Source organism: Muscardinus avellanarius, assembly GCF_963383645.1.
Source record: "Muscardinus avellanarius genome assembly, chromosome: 1".
In the NCBI taxonomy this organism is placed as follows: domain Eukaryota; kingdom Metazoa; phylum Chordata; class Mammalia; order Rodentia; family Gliridae; genus Muscardinus; species Muscardinus avellanarius.
The window spans coordinates 69201081-69222715 of record NC_137786.1 but is presented as its reverse complement, the minus strand read 5'-3'; the positions used below and the strand labels follow the sequence as shown (position 1 = coordinate 69222715).

At 36.1% G+C, this 21635-nt stretch overlaps 1 pseudogene across 1 annotated transcript; it reads left to right on the top strand.

Annotated features, from left to right (window-relative positions):
• Positions 1-20029: 20029 nt before the first annotated feature.
• On the top strand, positions 20030-20346 carry LOC308266903 (thioredoxin-like; annotated as a pseudogene). The gene has a single exon. The product of its transcript is annotated as a thioredoxin-like (transcript).
• Positions 20347-21635: the final 1289 nt, after the last annotated feature.

The window sequence follows — 21635 nt, the reverse complement described above, 5'->3', positions numbered from 1 at the left end:
TTTTAGTAGTGGATCTCGCAGTTCAGAGTACTGGATTCCTTCCATCATGGTTCCAGGTTCTGATTTGGTTCATGAGCTGTATTTATTTTGTTTGTCAAGATGCTACCTTCTCAGTAATTGGACTTCGTTTCAGCTACTGAGATGTGCTGCATCCCGCAGTCGCCATTTTCCCAGATCCCTGTTATCACCTTTCCATTTTCGTATATTTAAAGGAACAAAAACTGTCTACCATGCTGCAATAGCATTTTCTCAAATAGGAACAGGCAAGAAAGATTGAGATTTTTTATCTTTCATCTCAAGAGCTCGAAAGAAGACCAATTCATAAAAGTTACAGGAGACATATCTGATCTCAAAATAAGGGAAAAAAGTACATAATAGCTAAAACTATTAAGAGGTAGGTGTGTGTGTGTGTGTGTGTGTGTGTGTGTTTAAAGATACAGATTGGGTTGAGAGAGAGCAGATGTTCTATGTACACATTCTTTGAACTTTTATGGAGATGTTCCTATGACACTATTATTACCTGGAAAAAGTATCTGTGAGCCCATTTGTGCTAAAAAGTCCCTCAGAAATGCATATCAGGAATCTCAATTAATGCTTCATCTTTCTGTGTTTTCTATGGAATCTACCCAAAATGTTAGTAGATGACATAATGGATTATTTCAAATCCCATTAGGACCCATCAAGACAGATCAATAGTATCAGTCTAATTGAGTAGAAACCTGATTTTCATCTAGTGATATAATTGTCTTTATTATTTCCACTAAGTAAAATTTTATCTGCTCAAATTTAGTGATTAGTCCTTTAATTGAGAAAGTTGAAGAAACTCAAATTTTCAATTAGCTCTAAAGATAATTTTTTGAAGCAAATTAAAAATTATAATCATGAATAAAAGATATTTCAAGTCTCCATTTTAAAGTTTTTACTTAAAATTTACTCATATTCAGAAGTCAATTTTTATCTTTAAAATTTGTCCCTAGACTTGGGTAACATATTGAGGCTCCACCTTTCAATCAACGTCCTCTTACTGGATATTTTTATAAAACAAAAAGACTATAAAACTAGATTTTTGTCCTAAAACAATTTTTCATTGTGTCCCATGACCTGTGAGAGCTTGTACTTGTAGGTTAATATCTCAGTTCCTAGATTAGCCCCACAGAGTGAGAAGCAGGCTTTATAATTTAAAAGTTTCTACACAATGACAGTGGTCAATGTTCTGGGGGTTTGTTCTTGAGAAGGACAAAAATACAGAATAATTTGAATAATATAACTCTTCTCAGCCACACTGACAAAATATTGATAAAATATGTATTAAAAATAGGGAATAATTTGGATAATATAACTCTTCTCAGTCACACTGACAAAATATTGATAAAATATTTATTAAGCTCAGCTTCCCCATCTGAGAACTGTTCCCTGATATACTACAACTGAGTGTTAGAGGATAATAAATTCCAAATGCTTTGGAAAACAACTCAGTGTTTGAGGATAACAAATTCAAAATGCTTTGGAAATTTTAAAAAATGTTCACAGACACCTGATGTAAGTATTTATGAAGGGAATGATTTTTTTCAATCTTAATTCACTTATAAGAGAATTAAAAGAATATTGAAACAAGATTGATAAGAAACTAAAATGATAAAGATGAACAATAAAATAATCTGATATTAATATAACTATAAATTAATATAAATTATTCTAATAGGAAGAAGCAAAATAAGATGGGCATGGTGGCACATACCTGTAATTCCAGTACTTGGGAGGCTAAGACAGGATGATAGTATGTTCAAGAACAGCCTCAGAAATATAACACAGACTCTTAGCAACTTGTTGGGACCCTATTTCAGAAACAAAAATAAAAATGGCTGGGGGTGTAGCTCAGAGGTAGAATGTCCATGTTCAGTCTCTAGTACGACGAGAAGAGGAAGGAGGAGGAGGAAGATAAGGAGGAGGAGGAAACAAAATTCTAAATCATACCAAAGGCATGATCTAAGCAATTCAGTAAGAAGAGAAAATTTTCAAGTAGAAATGATGAGTAGTTTCTCTATTTGCTAACCTAATTGATTATATAAATACATACAGAAAACATTTAAATTTATTGTTGATTGACCTAAAATTTTGACATCAATTAACTTTACATAAACATTATAACATACTACTAGAAAAAGAAGCTTATAGAAAATAGGTTAATTGACAGGATGTTTCCATTTGAAGCATGTATAAAATTAGTCACTGCATAAGAAGTCTTATAGCATATAATAAAAATTTCAGATAGATTTTCCCAAATATGATGTTAATTCTAAAACATTGCATAATATTGCTGGTAAATTATGAAGCATTAATTTTTAATCAAATATACTAAAGAAAATATTGAATTATATTTCTGTCCTTTTTAGTTAATGATGTTACAAAAATATTTATCATTATCAAAGAGTGAGTAGGAATTGAGACAAATAATACTTGGGAAAAACAGACATATCAGGTGGGAAATTAATGAAAGCATATTATTTTTCTAGATTATATAATAAAATTCAGCAGCCTTTATGTAGGTCATTTGTTTTATGTTCACATTATAAAAGTTCATGTTTTGTGCCTAATTTTATATTTGCCAAATTGTATTCCTTTTCTTAAATCGAGTCCCTCAAAATGTAAAATATTCAGTCTCACATACCTTAGAGGATCAGGGAATGCTTCAATGGGAGAATGACCTCTATGCTGACAATATAAAGTTATGTAGGCATTCACAGGTAAAGGGAGAAAAGAAGCAAGATGACTTGGGGCAGGAGAAATAGCAAGTGGGAAGATTTGAAGAGAACAGACATAGCCACACTGAGGAAACTTAATTATTAGTCCTTTATGGGAGGAAAACTTGGCAAAAATTTTCTCCCATTTCATCAGCTTTCTATTGAGGTTCTTAATAGTTTCCTTTGCTTTACAGAAGCTCTTCAGTTTAATGCAGTCCTACGTATTGATCCTCCTTTTAATTTCTTGTGCCTTTGGATCTTAAGAAAGTTTTTGCCTGTGCCTATGTGTTGAAGTGTTGGACCTATGTCCTCTTAAAAAAAACTGCAAGATCTTTGGTTTTATTTTTAGGTCTTTGATCCATCTTAAGTTGATTCTTGTGCAGGTTGAGAAAGTGCTGTTTATTTCCCTTTTTCTGCATATGGTTAACCAGTTTTGCCAACATCATTTGTGGAAGAGGCTATCTTTTTTCCAGTGTATGTTTTTGGTTCATTTGTCAAAAATCAATTGGCTTTAAGTGTGTGTATTTGTTTCTGAGTCTTCTATTCTGTTCCATTAGTGTGTCTATTTTTGTGCCAATACCATGTTGTTTTTATTACTATGGTTTTGTTGTATAGTTTGAAGTCAGGTATTGTGATGCCTCATGCATGGTTCTTACTGCTGAGAATTACTTTAGCTATTCTGGGGTTTTTGTTGTTCCAAATGAATTTAAGAACTTATTTTTCTATGTCTGTGAGGAATGACCTTGGTAATTTAATGGGTATTGTATTGATTCTGTGGACCACCTTTGGAAGAATGGTGATTTTGATATTTATTCTGCCTATCCAAGAACATGGAAAATCATTACATCTCCTAAGGTCTTCTTTGATTTCTTTTTTCAGTGTTTTATAATTTTCTTTGTAGAGGTCTTTTAATATCTAAAATATACAGAGAGTTCTGGAAACTCACTGCTAAGAAAACTAATAACCCAATCAAAAATGGGCAAGTGAACTAAATAGACACTTTACAAAATAAGATATTTAAATGGCCAATAAATGTATGAAAAAATTCTCAACATCATTAACAATCAGAGAGATGCAAATTAAAACTACCCTGAGATTTTACCAAACTCCAACTAGAACAGCAATCACTCAAAACACAAACAGCAACACATGCTGGCGAGAAGTGAGAACTCTAATATATTGTTGGTGGAATTGCAAATTAGTGCAATTACTTTGGAAAACAGTATGAGGAGTCCTCAGAAGAATGGAAACAAACCTACTATATGATCCAGCAATATAACTTCTGGTTATCTACCCAAAAGAATGGAAACTACCAAATTAATGCATATATATCTATGTTCTTAACTACACAATTCACATTGCCAAACCATGGAACCAGCCAAGATGTCCATCAACAGATGAATGGATTACAAAACTATGGATATGTATACAATGGAATTTAACTCAGCCATAAAGAATAAAATTACATCATTTGTGGGGAAATGGGTGAAACTGGAGAACATTATACTGAGATTAGTCAGTTACAGATACTAAAAAAGTGGATTCTCTCCCTAATATGTGGAAGCTAGGGAGAAAAGGGGTCATAGGAGGAACTCAAGATGAAGAAGGTGAAACCACAGATAAGCAAAGAAGGTGACCTATTGTAGGGAAATGGGAGGGGAAAGAGGTAATTTCTTAATGTGCATGATGTACATTCACAAACACATCAAAGTCAATCACTAAGCTAAATATGATAAGGAAGAAGGGGGAGGGAATAGGGTGAGAAATTGGGAAAAGTTAAATGAGTGACATGTGCATGTATGCCTCTACCATTTTGTATCCCATTAACATATATGACTAAAATGCATCAATAAAAAATTCTAATTAAAATGATTTCTTTTGTTAAAAAGAAAGAAACTGAATACAATTCAGTAAGACAGAGAAAAAATAGAATGCTATGCTGCTGACAGTTTAGCAATGCTATTCACCATAGCCCAATGTTGGGAACAACCCAAATGACCACTGATCATCAACTGACTAATGGATAAGCAGAATAGACTATTCATACAATGGAATATTATTCAGCCATAAGATGACATTCAGACTGATGTTACAATACGAATAACCCTTGAAAACACTATGCTAAGTGAAAGAAGCCAGAAACAGAAGACCATAATTGCATGATTCCAGTTTTGTAAACTATCCAGAATAGGCAAATTCATAGGGACCGAATGCAGATTAGTGGTCACCAGGGAGTTTGGGAAGCAAGAATAAGAAATGACTGAATAATAGGTATGGGGTTTCTTCTGATATTCTGAAACTAGATGATAGTGATGGTTGTAAAGTGTAGATTACAGAATGGTTAAAATGGTAAATTACATATTATATATATTTTGCTGCAACTAAAAAAAAGTGTGGCTGGCAGCCTAAGTAGAAACAAGATGGCAGATGACTGCAGGAACAATTTTAGAGGATATTGTATAGGACCACTATGTTAGGAGAAATATTGCCTCCTCACTGCCAAAGATATTCATTTCTTAATCCCTGGCACCTGGGAATATGTTGTTATATGGCAAGAGAGAACGTAAGTTGCAAATGGAATTAGTTAGCTGCTAAGCTGAATCTAAAATAGAGATATTAGCCTTTATTACCAGAGTGGGGCTATGTACTCACAATAGTAATTAATAGTAAATAATAGCAAAAGAAAGTATCAGAACGAGGTAATGTGAGACAGGCTTGAGTGGTCATTGCTGGCTGTGAAGATGAGGAAGTGGCGTGGAGTGGGGGAGTAGGTGCCACAAACCAAGGAAAGCAGGCAGCTTCTAGAAGGTAGAAAACTTAAGAAAACATATAGTCTCTTATAGCCCCTACAAAGTATGCAACCTATAAACTTGTTTTAGACTTCTGATCTTCAAAAATTTAATGATAGAATGAATCTGTTTCATTCTCTAAATTTGGGGCACTTTGTTATAGCAGCAATAAGAACTAATACATTACTGGTCTGGATCAATCATTTTACTTCTTTGCTACTAGTTTCTTAGAGTTTGGCTTTGTCACATTGAGAAAAATTTTGGACTAACTGACCTCCAGAGTCATAAATAAAACACTGGTATTATTTTAAATCATCACATTTGTGATAATAGCTAGTCATATGAAGATAATTTGATTATTCCATAGGTCTTTATATGGTAATATTCATCAAAATTATATCCAGTTTTGAAATGAGATCAGAGAAAGTAAAAAAAAAAAAAAAAAAGACATTCAGAGGACTTGCATGCTTTCAAGATTCCTAGCTTGACCAAGTGGGTTGATTTTAGCATTATTCCCTCAATAAGAAATGCAACAGAAATATTAGGTTTGAGAAGAGAAATACCTGAGTTTTAGTATGTGTGTATAGTATATGGTGTGTGTGTGTGTGTGTGTGTGTGTGTGTGTGTGTGTGTGATATCTCTCTAACAGGAAGCCTAGGTAAGATACATATTGTGCAGCTGAAAATCAGAAAAAAGACATTGTACTAATGTCAGGAAATCTGTATTTGGCAGCTAAGAGAATATAGATAATAGATAGAAGAATTAAGTGTATGGTTGAAAAGATTGACTAGAGTTCATGTAGAAAATAAGAAGAGGGCCCTTGAGGAGCCCTGAGACAGTCAAACAGTTAAGATCGAATAGAAATAGTGATATTAAGAAAGAGGACCAGGAATAGTAGCCTGAGAGGGAGAGGAAGTCAAGGGAACTGAAAACCTTTCCTGGGAAATAGCAACTTGGGCCTTAGGGTCCTGGGAAAAGGTACTGGGAGGAGAGATTAGATTGGAGTTGATTGAGGAATGAGTGGGAGGCAAGAAAATGGGGAAGTGAAGACAACTGTGCCAAAAAGACTGGACAAAAATAGAGAGAAGAGTCTTCTATGCAGCAGGAGGAGTATCTGCCATGCTTTGCAGTTAATAGCAATAATGACAAATAAATGCTGACCCCCTCCACTCAAATGGGCCAAGTTAGAGTAGCAAAGACTTGGGAGCTTGGTTAAAAGGATAGATGAATAGATGAATACCACAAACCAATCTTCATTGCCCAGCCTACGTCAAGTCTTGGCTGTGCCATGCTGCCTCACACATCTGAGGGTATACTGATAACTTGCTGATTTATTTGAAGGTCATACAATTTTCAATTTGTATGTCAGATCAGTGAATTATTAACTAGGCTTTCTGGGCTTTGCTTAATGCACCTATTTGCTTTCTACACCCAGAGAGTGTGGAAAGCATGCTGCCAGGGCTCTCTGGTGCCAGAGGAGAGCCAGTCTGAAAGCTAACATAGAAACTCACACTAACATGTGAAAAAGTGTGTTTTGGTTTACATCCAATTAAATAGGAGTGCCATAAAACTCAAAACCTGTTTCTCGCTTATTAAAACATCTACTATTGGCAGAAAAGCTCTGGACCTCATTTTTTTCCCCTTCATAATAGCATGATGTTTCTGCTTTTTTTCCCCCATCAACATGTGATTTAATGTAACAGGTACCCCTGAAAACTGCAGCATTCATTCGACTGTAACAGCCAAGAGTTTGCTGATGTGAGCAGCGAGAAAGGCATTCAGAAGAACTGGCATTCAGCCACCGTTCTATGGTTTGGAAGCACCTCCCGCCCCAATTAATCCTTGTTCTACTTTCATTCCATGTGCAGTGCTGCCAAAATATTCTTCATCTTCTGGAGCTACATATTCAATGAACGCTAGGGGTAAAAAGGCAACCTGGAGAATTAAGGACAGAATGGAAGCAAGATGCACATCTGCCTGGATTTCACTTTTTACTCTTCACAGCAGCTAGCCGGCCCAGTTGCTAATTGGCTCATCATTCACAACTGCAGATCCTATCGATTTGGTGAGACGGCCATGACTATGGAGCCACCAGAGGAAGGAAGACACAGTTTCACTGCATCTTCCACAAATTATGTCTGAAATTGTGTTTTTTTTTTAAGGGGAGTGTGAATTTCTGCCAGAATGTTTTTACTATCAAGTCCAGGGTTAGTTTCTTGTATGTGTAAGCAGAGCTATTCCCCAAAGCATAGCCTTAAACAGACCAATGTTTTCACTGCAAAGGTTAAATCCCTACCATCCCAAGCACTTTATTTTTAAAATTCAATTATGACTTGTTCCCAGAATAATTACATTAAACTTTGGCAATATCATTTAACATATTAATAGAACTCATTCGGAACTCAGGCCAAGAAGTTAGAGATAACTTGGAGAGACAGAGTGAACTAAACATTGTCTTTAAATATTAGGACATTTTAAATATTAGCCTCCTTCTGGATGGATCCAAATATATGAACCTGCACTAATGCTGTAGAGTCCATTGGAAGATTAATGTTAAATAAAATTCTTGAATGTCAGCGTTCTACAAAACTGAAAGCCTTTATAGTTAGCAAATCACCTATCAAAGAAAATTGTCTAATAGTGCTAATTTGAGTCCTGTTAATAGAGTAGTTGCAGAAAATAATTGTATTGCTTCTCATAAATATCCTTTTGGTCTAGATTTATCCACTGTCTTATTACCATCTCTGGATAAAGTCTCTTAATAATACTATTGCAAGGTTAGGAAAGTTTGTCCAGTTGTTTCCAAAGCTTTGCTTTCTTATCCAAATTAAAACTCTTCTCCAGAACAGGGTCCTCAGCATCTTAGTGAGATCCAGTTTCAAAACAAAGAAGACTAGGAGTGTAGCAAAGAGGTAGAATGCCCCTGGATTTCATGCTCAGTAACAAAACAAATAAGGAAACTAACCAGCTCTTCCTGGCTCCTAAACTACTGAAGGGTTGGGAGGGAGTTTTGAATCCTCTACTACTCCTGCCCACTCTTGCTTCTACTGTCCCTCTGGCTCCTCGAGTTGTTGCTGGGCAAGTGTGTGTGAAATGCAGATCTCATACTTGATTTATCACACTCATAACATGGTACTAGAGCCCTATGTATCACTAACAAAATATTAACTCTTTCTCTGATGAGACATTTTGGAAAATATTACAAATATGCCCTCCCCCCTCCCCAGCCACCGAGCTAGGGAGCTCTGAGTACAATTCCTTCTGTATTAGATTATTTACCGTTTCTCTCTTGGCCCCTGACATTACAGGCTCAGTTCCATTCTCTTCCTCTTTTCCTTCGGGGATTGCAGAGGGTATTTTAGGTTAGCTCATGACTGGCTCTATTTACTAATGTCTGGCACCTGGGATACAACTTTATTCTCTTATCAGTGGCATGAAGCTCACTCTATCATCATCCCTTTTTCTTTCCTACCAAGAGAATTAAAAGCTCATCTTTAAACTTTTTCAGAAATAATCCAGACTACATTGTATAGGTCTAAATTACATAAATTAATTTTCTATCAAAAATTTTAAAATTTTCTGGGCATTGCAGCACATGCCTATAATCCCAGCAACTTGAGAGGCTTGAGGCAGGAAGATTGCAAGTTTCCCAACCTAATCTATTAAGATCCTGTCTGAAAATAAAAATAAAAAGGGCTGGGGGTATAGCTCAGAGGCAAAATGTCCCTGGGTTCAATTCCCAGTAACTAATTAACACACACACACACACACACACACACACACACACACACACACATATACACACATACACACACCCCTACACACTCACTAAACTAAAATTCTGTTTTAATAAGTGATGTGTAATCCCAGAACCACTATCCAAAAAGTAAATTTGTAATTATCTTAGTCCATATTTCTGATGGTATACCTTTATCTTTTCTTAGAGTATAAGGATTGAGGTTTCTTTTTGTTACCTGTTCTCTAGAGACATCCCACTTAAGGAAGTCAAACCTCAGCAAATAGCTCTCTAAAATCACTAAGTAACTATGTTGGACATTATCATGCTACAAGACTCTATTCTCCCTTGAAAGAACAGAATCCTCCAGTAGAGAGGACCAGCTCTATTCTGGAGGATTCCTGTTGGGTCTGGAGTTTGAAGCTGGCTTACTGTTCTTGAACCAATTACATGTTTAAAAATCTGTAACTCAGTTTTTACTTCAAAAGAAAAAAATCATTCAGTGGCAGCTTCCTGGTTTATAATTCATGGTGCTCAATATTAGAGGACATACAACAGACGACAAACACATCTGGAAAAGGTTACATAGCTAGTTAGTACCAAGTCACAGGCTGGAACCTGTATCTCCTGTTCTTCCTGTCATTATGAAACATTCTGTAGTGTAGACCAACACCCTTGGTCGCTTTGAGGACAAAGTCCACCCTGAGCAACAAGCTCACAGCGCCAAAGTTGATTCCTGACACTGATTGGTGTTCTCCACTAACAAATTTAGATTCAACCAGAAATACGTTCTAACCCACAGAATGAACTCAAGTTGCTACTTTGACTAAATAGATAATCTTCCAGGCAATCCTGATTTCTGATTACCCCGCTGTTTTGGGGTACTCTTCCCGTCTATTTACACACTTACTCATTTGGTTATTTTATCCAGACGCGTGGTTTTAAACATCAGCCATATGGTGATGATTCCCAAATGTTCAGAATTCTTCTCTGAACTCTGGACTAAAATATTCAACAGTTTAGTTGACATCACCACTTGGATTTCTAAAAGATAATTCATGCTTAATGCACCAAAACAGAATTCTTTATTTTATTCTAAAAAAAAACACCAACTTGTCCTCTTTCAATTCACACTACCTTAAAGGATCATCATTCATAGTCCCCAACCCGCAAATCAGCCATGAAACTAAGAGTTCAATTCTTTGTACCCAAAGTCTTTGCTTTATAAACCCAGAGAAGATTCTGAAAAACGTGGGCAATTTCACCTTGGATATTCCTATTTTGGGGCCAAGAATAGAAATTAACAAGCTGTCTCCAAGAGAGAAAAGTTTAAATTTTCCATGTACTGTTTTGAGAAGTGTGTGTGTGTGTGTGTGTGTGTGTGTGTGTGTGTGTGTGTGTGTGTTGCTGGGAATTAAACCCAGAGGCCTTCTACATTCAAGTTAGACGCCATTCATTTTCCTTTTCACTCTGAAACATGGACTCTCTAAGTTGCTGAAGGTCTTAATAAGTTATTGAGGCTGGCCTCAAGCCTTTAATCCTCCTGTCTCAGCTTCCCAGTTACTGGGATTATAGGAACACAGATACATGTTCAGCTTCCATGTAGTATTTTTTAACATATGAATAAACACATTCTCTGCAGAGAAAAATATTTAAAAAGAATAAAATCAGCCACTCACTGAATAATTGACCCAGGAAAAATTACTACTAATATGTTGGGGTACTTCTTACCAGTGCATGGATATATGTGTGCAATGTGTGTATTTTGAGTGTATATATGCATATAAATTTATTTAAGCATTTTTATCTTATGGTTTTTCTTTCCAGATTATTTGTATATCTGTGTATACTTTTTACCAACATGTAATCATGTCATGCACACTACTCTACAACTTATTTTTTGTACTTACATGATAGCCAGGCACAATGGCACATGCCTATAATCTCAGTACTTTTGAAGCTGAGACAGGATCACAGGTTTAAGGCGAGCCTTAGCAATGTAGTGAGACATTCAGCAACATAAAGGACCCTATTTCAAAATAAAAAATAAAATACACTGAAGGTATAGCTCAGTGGTAGAATGCTCCTAGGTTCTAATTTCTAGTACCAAATTAATAATAATAATAATAATAATAATAATAATATCATCACAAACATTTTTCACATATAAAACATGCATTTACATATTTACTTTTATATGTTACATAATAAAATCTATGGTTTATGTTTTACTCTATCAGTCTTCTAATATGAAAGATTTTATTTTACTTTTTGAGTATTATAAAATGTATGATTAAGATCTTCATACATTGGCTTCTTTTTCTAATTTGTCTCATTATACACTTAGATTACGTCTCTATAGTAAAATCCTGTGCCAAAAGTTATTGTTTTTAAGATTTTTAAAAATAAAATTGTGAGATGGCATGGTGGTGCATGCTTGTAATCCCAGCATTCGGGAGGCTGAGACTGTAGGATTGAGGTTCACGGAGAGCCTTAGCTACTTAGTGAGGCCCTCCAAACTAGTAAGGCCCTGTTTCAAAAAATAAAATAAAGGAAGAATAAAAAATAGGGAAGGGAGTATAGCTCGGAGTTATAATGCCCCTGGGTTCCATCCTCAGAACCACAAAAAAATAAAATAAAATAAAATTGTGAGATTTCTCTATAAAAGAATAGAAACAATGTAATTTTGATAATTTAATTCTTTTGGCGTTTATTAATTCAAGAGACTTAGATAAAATAGAATATTATTTGAAGAGAAAATTCTGTGCATTAGGAATGTAACAAAGATAGTGTTTGCTAACATTATATTTGCTTTGTCAAACTAATTCTTGTGAACTAAAATGTACTGTAATTGGCTAAAATAAAGTTAATGAAATATTTGTAATAAATATATGCAATGCAAATATTATTTTAGGGGGTCTATTATACACATCAAAGTTGAGTTCCATTCTATAAAAATTCTCAATGTGATGTGTGTCTAAGAAATATCTATTTTGGTGATTATAAAACTCCCTTTCTACATATTTAAAGATAATTTTGCTCCTCCTGTAAAAATTATTTTAAATCATAGAAAATTAATCCTTCCACCAACTCCACATTCATGACACCAACACACAGAATAATATAATTTCTTAGAATTCCTTCCACCATGTTCCCATGTACTTCTGACATCCATTTGAGTATTATTCTAGTACAATCAGTTCAACTAATAGATATGCTCTTATGGACAATATGAAACAATGTGACCAAGGATTTTTCTAATGAAAAAAAAATTGATTCTGTAAACAAAGTAAAATAGTCATGCTGGGCTTAATGGCACATGCCTATAATTCCAGTACCTGGGAGGCTAAGACAGGAGGATCATAGATTTGTGGCCAGTCTGGGCGATATAGGAAGACTTTTAGCAATCTAGCAAGACCCTGTTTCAAAACAAAAAAGAAAAAGGGTTTGAGGAGTAACTCAAGGGCTGAATGCCCCTGGGTTCAATCCCTAGTACCAAAAAAGAAAAGAAAAATAAAGTAAAATAGTCTTTAATTTAAGCCATTATATAGAGAACTAACTGTGAAGAAATTCTTATTTCCTAACTTTGAAATGAAAGAACTGAAATATTTCCAACCAGAAAACGGTAGCAAATAGTTTACAGAAAGTTCTAGTAGCAACCAAGCAATAACTATAATCTACTAAAAATCAACCACATTTAAGAAGTACATCTTTTACTCAAAATCAGATTTGTCCTTCAGGCCAACACCACAAATAGGGATTGATTCTTATTTTCACAAGTCCCAAAACTTACAAGAATATATAATTAGTCCACGTGAGAAAAGAAAAACCGAATTATGACTCCAGGGACAAAATATGAAAAGAATGAGCAGTGACTTTCAAGTCCAGTTCTAACAAAGTTTCCTGATACAGTATTTTAAAAATTACTTCACCTCTGTCGAACTCCAAGTTCTCATGTACAAAAGCAAGTGTTCATCACATTGATAAGATAGCAGAAAAGAAATCCCTGGGCTCCCCCACACCTCCCGGGGTCAACTCATTCAACACTAACACCTATGTCAATCCCTTGTGTGAGACCCCCAAAACTGGCTGAGAGACTCCTGCACCCCAGGCAAGTGAAGAAATCCAAAACCAGTATGAAAAGCAGTCACTCTTTTTTGCCATAATCCCTACCTCCAACATAGTGCTCTAAGATCAAAAAGAAACTCTCAGTTCCATCTTGAGCCTAAAGAAAGAAAAAGTGGGACCTTCTATCCAACATCCCAGCTTTGAGGGGTGTTGCCTGAGGGACTTGCTTGTACCTTACCTGTCTCCGAGTACCAATAGAACCCAGCATATTCTAGATGCTGGGGACCAATTAGAATAATGAAGGTAGTTTGGACAGCACATAAGAACTCATCACAGCCCTCCTCCTGGCCCAATACAGAGTGGACAGGTGACTTTGTTGTACGATTACCAATCAGAAAAGTACCCTAGAGGGATACATACAAAATAGGAGAGAAAGAAAAAAAAGCTTATCAAAACTGTATAGATCAGCTGGGATTTATGGATAAAAGCATTCTCCTTTGTGATGTCTAGATAAATGGGCCCAAACTAAGAGTTATTTGAAAACATCTAAGTTCCTCTCATTTCGTGGTCAGTTTCCGGTTGGGATTTTTCTTTCAAGTACAGTTGAAATTCTTATATTTTATCCTCTTTAAAACTCAGATATATTTTTACCTGTACTCTTAAAAACATGAACAAACTTTTACTTACTAAGAGTATGCCTAGACCAAACATGTCTTGATTTTAATTAAAGTAAAAAAAAAGTGTGCAGGTATTTGATTTTTGATTAAAACAATGTTTTTTTTTTTTTTTTACCATAAGTGCATATGCAATATTAAGGTAAGCAAAATAAAATGTGAATAAAATTTTCTTGTGAAAAGCGATTATATTTTAAACTTTGGTAATCATGTTATACTGAATAGAAGTCTAATAATATATACCAAGTTATTGATTGAGTGCATGATATCTGCCTCTTACTATAACTCTTCTCAGTATAGCAGAGACTTTCAGTTTTATGATTTCAGGAAGAATATATAAAGATAGCAACACTTGCTTCACACATTTACTGGTGACTCTCTGAGAGTTGATAGAGACTGGCCAAGCTATGTAGAGTCCGGTCAGGAAATAGAGTGGGTTGTTGTGGAGATGTGGCTTTGTAGTAATTATTATAAAAGAAAATATAATTTGATGCTTTGAATATCTTCCAGAGTTACATAGAAAACTATATAAAGTAGGTCAGGTGCAACACCATCTGGAGACAGAAACATTTCAGTGTGAATATGTTTTTATAGTTTAAAGATTCTATGTGCAATAAAATATAAAATAAAGCAACTGGATTTGCTCCAGAAGCACAAATTCTTTAGCCCCTTTTCTGCAAGTCAGAGATGAAAAAGTGGGTACATCTTCCAGTTCAATAATTGACTGGAAAATGCCTCTTCCTCCAGCACTACACTGCTGGCCAAGGCAGGAAAGAATAGCAGGGCTAATGGAAAGAAAGATGGCTTATTTTAACACGTTTGACCACTACCAGATTCCAAACTGCTATTGCTTTTTCAAAGAATGATTTGAAAGGAAATCACATAGCATAAAAAAACTTTTTTATTTAGTACATTTTGCCAATTCCTTCTCTTGCCCCTACTCCCTCAAACCCCTCAAATATATATCCCAAATCGAAACCACTGGTGACTTTGCACAGAAGGGGGAATGAGTATGCCGCACAGATGTACTGCTGCCTTTGGGAATTAAATCGCCCAAACAATCTGAGTTAATTACATCAACTGATGTAACCCAATTCCTTTAAAAGGGATGTCTGGCTGTGAAGAATTTTGAATGGATATTTAAAGCTTTCCTTAGGCCCCTTGAGAGGATTTGAAATTAGGAGGATATTCTTACCTAAGGAAAGCAGTCTATCTTCATACATTCAACATTGCTGTGCTCTCTATTCACCTATACTTATCTATATTTTTTAAAAAGTGGAGTTTATTGCAGAACCTCCTAATGGTACAGGTAGGAAGCTTTCATTAAAAAGAGAAGTGGAGATAGTGGTTAGCCAGGAAAGTGGCAGAAAGTGATGTTGAGTAGGCAAAAACAACAAAAATAAGTGTTATCCTAAACACTTTCACGAGGCCTCTACCAGGCAGTCACTTGTGTAAATCCATGCAATGCCAGTTATTTTCTCATAAAGGACAGGTGGGCTCAGCGGCTTCCTGAGCTCTTCTCTGCCATCAGTGCCCAAGGGTTGCTATCAGCTCTCTTGAAACTATTCTCAGCTGCACAGATGGAAGGGGCGATTGTTTTGAAAACAATTTCTTGCATGGCTACTCCTCCGAAACCACCAAAGGCAAAATCCATCCAATGCTTTTGTATTTACACATTGAGAAAAATGTCCAACATTACAAAGGTTTATGATATTAGCGGCATGTTTTTGTATGGTGGAGTCTAGCCATCCTAAATACTGCCTAAAACATTTTAGCCATGACCAGACTGGAAAATTATAGCAATGGCCTGGACACTGAACAAAGAAAACAGCATCATTAAAATACAGTAATTCCATAATTCTGTCCACTAAAACAAATGCATTTTTATGGTACTTGAAATGAAAACCTGCCACGTTGGCAGAGGAATTGGTGAAAGTGAGCACAGCTATAAACATGTATCTCGGAAAGATAGAGGACTCATTAAAAAAAATTGATTGTAGAATAAGGTTAAATCATAAAGGCTCTTAGAAAATTCAATTAAAACTGACAGTACACCCTTAACTTATGTGCTTGTGATAAAAACATCTTTCAGTGAGCTAAGCAGAAGAATGCCAGGTGGTTATTATTATTATTATTATCATTATTATTATTATTTTGCAGTACTGGGGATGGGACCCAGGGGCATTCTACCTCCAAGCTATACCCCAGCCCTATTTTTTATTTTTTATTTTGAAACAGGGTCTCACTGAGTTGCAAAAGGCCTCACTAAGTAGCTGAGGCTGTCTGTGAAGCAGGATCCTCCTGTCTCAGCCTCCCAAATTCTGGGATTACAAGCGTGCACCACCACATCTGGCCAGAATGCCAGATTTAACTTAGCATGTTTACCATAGTCTAACAATATTCAACATGTAAAAGGCATCTTTCTCTAGAACTGTGTGACCTGGCAGGTGAGAGAAGAGGACAGGTTAGAGAGTGTTACAGTTTCAGTATTATAATGCATTCAAAAACAACTCACCAACACAAGAAATATAATATGTGAGAGCACCTAGGAGTAATAAGACCGTATACCAAGGAAAGAACATAAAAGCCTCAATTAAGCAAAATGGCCAAAGACTAATAGGCAACCAAGTTACCCCTCATTGGAATATAATGTTCCTGTATTCATACTTAAGGACTATCAGGGATGACCTCTAAGGATACCTGGATATCTGGTGTTTTGTAGAGTTCTGGGTCACTTTCTGAGCAATACAAAGAAGGCCATTTGAACACGCTAAGTGATGGTTTGATAATGACAGTTTCAGAGCTCAGGATAAATATAGCATCTTGCTATTATAATCATAGAGAAGAATTAGGCATCTCAGTTTCTCTCCTACTCTGAACCACAGTATTTGGAGGTATATTTGCTTATTTGGGCTGCAGGTGACACAATGCAACTCAAACTGAACTTATATAAAGAAAGTAAGTCTCCCCACACTTGTAATTGGGATACCAAGACACAGAGCTGGATTTCGGCAAAAGCATATTCAGAGTCTCTCCCTCGGTATTCTAACTCCAGTTCTCTTTGCTTGACTTTGTTCTGCTTGTAGACACCTCCATCTGGACATCAAGATGACCACTGACAGATGAAGCCTCAAAACTTTCTAATTCAATAGTAACTTCCCCTGTTGACCTAAATACAGTGATATATGGTCTTATTAAGTTATAGAGGGCTTCACTTAGTTACTGAGGCTGGCCTCAAACCCTTGATCCTCCTGCTTCAGTCTCTCAAGTATTGGGATTACAAGTATGTGCCACCACACCTGACTGAGAGAGGTATATTTTGTCATAGCGTTCCCATAAATCAGTGGAGCTTTTCCTACCCAACTATATATGACAAGAGTATAACTTTTGAGAGCATAGAGCTATCAAAAGAAGGAGTGCTGGCTAGTAAAAGCAACAGGTCCTCTACAGTAGGTCATAATGAGCCACGTGTTTAAACCTCTGTCAAGCCGGGCGTGGTAATCCCGGTGCTTGGGAGGCGGAGACAGGAGGATCGCCTGCGAAGCCAGCTTCGTTGGCTTAAGAGACCCTGTTTCCAAATAAAAAAATATATAAAATAGGTCTGGGAGTGTAGCCTGGAGGTAGAAGCGTTTTCAGGAACCACAGTACCATCAAAAAATAAAATAAAAATAAAATAAAATAAACCTCCATCAAAATTTCTTTAGATGAGGTCCTAAAATAATATCCTTCACACACACATGTGCACACGCACCAGATTTGGAAGCCTCATCATGACAAAGCCATGACTCTCAACAAGCGACTTCAAATCTCTCCTTTTCCATCTCTGAATTAGCATCAGTAGAAAGGGAGAAAAGGGGGTGGCGCTGAGCAGCCTGCCACTTTCCTACTTTCCCACGATAAGCTTTGTATTTTCAGGGTGAAGTCCATTTCTACAATTCAATCCTAAAGTAACAGTTGCATACTGGTTCTTTTGAAAGAAGAGTAAAAATGACATTCCTAGAAGTCGACTATTGAAATTGGAATTCAAAGGATAGAGTCTCCGTTCATTCTAAATGTGAACAAGAACTTTCGGGACAACAAGGTCATGATGGCACCATTCCACATTTTTACAGTTTCTTTTGCGCTGAATTTTTCCAAGTCTTTTCTTAGCAGAGAGATAATGACTAGAAGCTGAAGCCAAACTTATTCACCCAGACAAAGCCATTTTTCCCCCAGTGACATGAACCCAACAGATTTATCCAGACGAGAAATCAGATTTGGACTGTTTGTTTTGAAGCTCATCCAGTCCAACAAAATGCTATCAAATTAGGCTTGGGAAACTTACTAGAAAATTTTGCTTCCAGGAAAGTTTCATCTAGCTCAAGTCTGTGGAAAATACCCTGGAAATACTGCATCTTAAATCATAGGAGCCAGGCATGGTGGCCCATGCTTGTAATCCCAGTATTGGGAGGCTGACACAGGAGGATCGTGTGTTTGCAGCCAGTCTCAGCTATGTAGTGAGGCCCTCTGCAACTCGATGAGACCCTGTTTCAAAATAAAGAATGAGAAATAGGACTTGTGGTATAGCTCAGAAAGAGAATGCTCCTGGGTTCCATCTTCAGTACTGCAATATAGATAGATGATAGATAGATATTGGAATATCTCTTTTCTGTTCCTCCCAGTCTCCCCTCCCAGTCCAGGACCACAATCAATATTTCAACATCTAGTAGTTCCTAGAGTGTGTTTGTTGGTTGGTTGGTTGGTTGGTTGGTTGGTTGATTGGTACTGGGTTCCTTTAAAACCTTCTACCTCCAGGCTACTCTACTAGACCCATTTATTTAAACATATTTTTTTATTTGGAAACAGGGTCTCTTAAGCCAGCAAGGCTGGCTTCGAACCTGCACAATCCTCCAGTCTCCGCCTCCCAAGTGGAAAGATTACAAACGTGTGCCACCATGCCCAGCTAGTTTTAAGTCAGCAAATATTTAGATTACAGATAAGTTCAATTTTTATTTTATTTTGTCTAAAATAACTTCCATTCAAGTATCTTCTATTTCACTTTCATCTAAGATGTCATAAAAGATGAATTAATTTATTGAAAGAAATCTTACAAAGGAGGTATCTTTTCATTCAATAGTAATGTGTTCAAGCCACACCTCTCTCACTAGTAGACAAGTGAATATAAAAGTCTATCCTAAGAATTTATACAGGAATATAAAATACCATTGGACCTTATTAAGGGATCAGATGTTTAAAAAGCAATTATCTATGGGTAAAATGCAAAAGAAGGCCAATTATGTAAAAATTGATAAAAGTTTATTTTGTACATTGAGGGTATTAATTTTTTAAAATGCCCCCAAAATGCACTTTGAGAAATTTATATTTTAGGGATGAAGAAGACTTGCTTCTTTTAGGTTACTTTAAGTACTTTCATCTCTAGAAAAGAAGACTACCTTCACCAGGAATTTTGCCTTTGTATGTGTATTTGTTTACACAATTTATCTTACATACATTGTATATATATATATATATATATATATATATATATATATATATATATTACACATTAAAATGTATATGATCCAGGTGTGGTGGCACACACCTATAATCCCAGTACTTGGGAAACTGAGACAGAAGGGTAGCAAGTTTGAGGCTAGCCTCAGCACTTGATAACCCAGAAACTTAGATCCTGTTTCAAAATAAAAAGGGCTGAAGGTATAGCTTGGAGGTAGAATTTCCCTAAATTCAATCTCCATTACCACAAAAAATGTACATAATATGTTTTACAAATACATATATATATATATATATATATATATATATATTATTGCATATATATCAAATTGCCGTTACCAATGTTGTTTTATAATAGAAAGAGGACTCTTTTGTCAAATAGGCAAGAATAGCACTGTTGATGAGAATCAGTAAAGTATAATGGAAATTCTCCAATTTAAATCTCTATTTAAGCCCAGCTCTGTCCCGCACGGGTTGGATCCTCTTCCATCGCTTCCTACAGTAGCTCAGGAGACCCCAACAGCTAAAATGGTGAAACAGATGGAGAGCAAGGAAGCTCTTCAGGAAGCCTGGAGGCTGCTGAGGATAAGCTTGTAGTACCTGACTTCCCCACCACGTGGTGTGGGCCTTGCAAAATGATCAAGCCTTTCTTTCATGCCCTCTGTGAAAAGTGTACCAATGTGCTATTCCTTGAAGTAGACTTGGACGGCTATCAGGATGTTGCTGAGGAGTGTGAAGTTAAGTGCATGCCCACTTTCCAGTTTTTCAAGAAGGGCCAAAAGGTGAGTGAATTTTCCGGAGCTAATAAGGAAAAGCTTGAATCGACCATTAATGAATACATCTAATCGTGTTTTCTGAAAAGCATAACCAGCTATCAACTGTTGGAAACTTGTAATTTTTTTTTGTTTGTGGTGGTACTGGGGTTTCTGGAAGCCCTTCTACCTCTGGGCTACACTCCCAGACCTATTTTATACTTTTTTATTTGGAAAAAGGGTCTCTTAAGCCAGCACGGCTGGCTTTGAACCTGCGCGATCCTCCTGTCTCTGCCTCCCAAGGGCAGGGATTATAAGTGTGGGCCACCATACCCGGCTGAAACTTGTAATTTTTTTAAATTTACAAAAAGTATGAAGTATGAAACTACATACTCAACTTCCATCTGATTATAAATGACAATAAAATATTAATTCTACCCTTTTTAAAAATAAATAAATCTCTATTTGAATCTCGGGTATAGCCCATAACAGCCACATATGCTCAGCAAGTTACTTAAACTGTTTATTCCTTAGCATCTTCAATCAGGAAAAAAGATAATACTTGTGTAGCAGTATTGATACAAAGACTAAATAAAGTAATAACTTTTTATGATTAAGTAAGTAATATTACTAGTATTTTGGGATCTTTGAGTTGGCAGAGTGTTTATTTAGTCTAACTTTTTGCCCCATGACCCATACAAACCTTTCCAAACAGATGATTCTACAACTTCAGTGCAGAGTGCAGTATCTCACATGTAGCCATTTCATTTTTATAAGTATTTCCTTATATAACCCCCTACAATAAGCCCCAAGCCACCTCCCCAAAACTCACGGCCATAGCCCCAGTTCAATTCTAACATGAAGTAAATAGCAAATTTAATCTCTTCCTTTTATGATGGCTCTTAAAATAGTTGAATATTAAAATTAAAGAAACTGCCGGGCGTGGTGGCGCACGCTTGTAATCCCCGCGCTTGGGAGGTGGAGACAGGAGGATCGCGCTGGTTCGGAGCCAGCCTCGCTGGCCTAAGAAACCCTGTTTCCACATAAAAAAGTGAAAAAAATAGGTCTGGGAGTGTGGCCCGGAGTTAGAAGGGCTTCCAGGAACCCCAGTACCACCACCAAAAAAAAAAAAAAAAAAAAATTAAACTATTGGAGCTTTAAAACCTAGGGAAAAAAAGTCTTTTTCTACCAAATCTATCTATTTTTATACTTTTAACTATTATTGTTTCCAGACCCTTGTATATACTGGTTGCTCTTCCCAAGGTATATTCTGGTTAACAAAGCTATTTTATTGTAACTTTATTACTTTTCCCATAATACAAGACTATTTCAATAAAAATATACTTATTTTAATTTTAGTGATAACACTTGAAACCTAACCT